Source organism: Nannospalax galili, unplaced genomic scaffold (genome assembly GCF_000622305.1).
Source record: "Nannospalax galili isolate Female #2095 unplaced genomic scaffold, S.galili_v1.0 scaffold1077, whole genome shotgun sequence".
In the NCBI taxonomy this organism is placed as follows: domain Eukaryota; kingdom Metazoa; phylum Chordata; class Mammalia; order Rodentia; family Spalacidae; genus Nannospalax; species Nannospalax galili.
The window spans coordinates 1843422-1845374 of NW_008340429.1; positions in this window are offsets into that span (position 1 = coordinate 1843422).

A 1953-nucleotide genomic window follows, 5' to 3' on the forward strand; every position below is an offset into this window, starting at 1 on the left:
GCCTATGAGGAATGGAACCGCACCTCTCATATGGCCCCGTTGTGGACATGGTGGCCAGATCTGTATGTTGACTTAGAACTTGTACTGGGGCAATTTTATTACCTCCCCCAGAAAAACCACCAGGAACAATATCATATGAAAAAACGGGCTTTGGTTGACTCATCATCCACAGTCAACCGCCAAGCTTTGAGGGCAAATGGGTTCTTTGCTTGCCCAGGTTTTTGGACAGGTTGGTGGAGGTGCAATTGTGGGGTTGCTGATAGACTCTACTGTGCTGAATGGAATTGTGTGGAAGTTAATGATGGGCAGTGGAGATGGGAGGTTTCCCCTGAGCTGATTGATATGAGGTTTACTTCCCCAAACAACCAATGGACAGTATCTCCACTGGCCAACCAGGTTAAAATCACTTTTACCTCAAAGGGAAAAAACGATAAAAGGTGGATAGGTGGGCTGACATGGGGCCTGATGCCCTACCAGACGCCATGGAGGGGGGGTCCTGTTCCAGATCTACCTCCAGGTCGAGGCAGTGGTTAGGTCACTGGTAGGACCTAACCCGGTGTTAAATACCCCTTGTCTGAGGCCCCGACCTCCCCAGCCTGGGTCTCCTAGGCCCACTTTCAAGCCATCAGGCACCACAACGACATCAGCAGCCCCAGCCATGGAAAGGCCGGGGACAGCTGCGAAACCACAGACTTCCAGCAATCCTATGTGGGAGATGGTGCTAGCTGTGGTAGAAACCCTTAATCATACCACTCCCTCTCTTACTGACCCATGTTGGCTGTGCTACCCAGGATCCCCACCCTTTTATGAGGCTATCAGGATAAATAGTTCCTATACTCTCAACAACTCTCATCCCACCTATTGGGACGGGAGACCATGGGGACTTACTCTTGCTCAGGTCTTGGCCTCTGGCACGTGTGTAGGCACAGTTCCAACATCCCAAAGCCAGTTATGCTCCTCAAGCAATAACACCCCATGGGAGTAGGGGAAGTGGATTATACCCACCTCGGGCTGGTGGCTCTTTTCAAAAATGGGCCTCACCCCAGCCCTATCCACCTCTGTATTTAATGCTAATAATGAATTTTGTGTGCTTGTGGCCATTCTGCCCCATCTTTCATACCACTCTCATGAATCCCTCCTCTCCTATTGGGAGGAAAAACAGAGTCCTCTCCGGAAGAAAAGGGAGCCCATTACTGCTTTAACCATTGGAACCCTCTTCTCCGTGGGGTTAGCTTGAGCAGGGACAGGAATCGTAGCCCTAGTAACGTGAGAGCAAGGGCTCATGGCCCTAAGGCAAGCAATCGACAGGGACTTAGAACAGCTCTGGCAGACGATGTCGGACCTGGAGCAATCTCTTACTTCCTTATCAGAGGTGGTGCTACAAAACAGAAGGGGCTTGGATCTCCTATTCCTAAAAGAGGGTGGGCTATGTGCAGCTTTAAAAGAGGAATGCTGTTTCTATGTGGACAAGACAGGGGCAGTCAGGGAATCCTTGACCAAGTTAAAAAAGGACCTGGAGAGGAGGCACAAGGAGTATGAAAATAGTGGAAGCTGGTTCAAGTCCTGGTTCACACACAAATCATGGTTTACAGCTCTCCTCTCAGCTATCGCAGGACCTATAGCTATTCTATTAATACTAGTCACAATTGGTCCCTGCATAATAAATAGGCTACTAAGGTTTGTTCAGGAAAAGATCGATACTGTCCATCTCTTGGTTCTTCGCCAGAAATACCAAGCCCTAGACACTGCTGAGGACGATTCCTCAGTCTGACCTAGAAAAAAAAGGGGGAAAATGTTAGGGAAAGAGGAATTTACTGTTTGTTTGAATATACTGCTTGCCTGAATTTACTGCTTGAACTTACTTGTTTAAATTTACTGCTTGTAACCAATTAACTCAACTAGAGACACAGGCATCCGGAGATAGAGGCAAAGTGCTACAACCCCCGGAGCCTG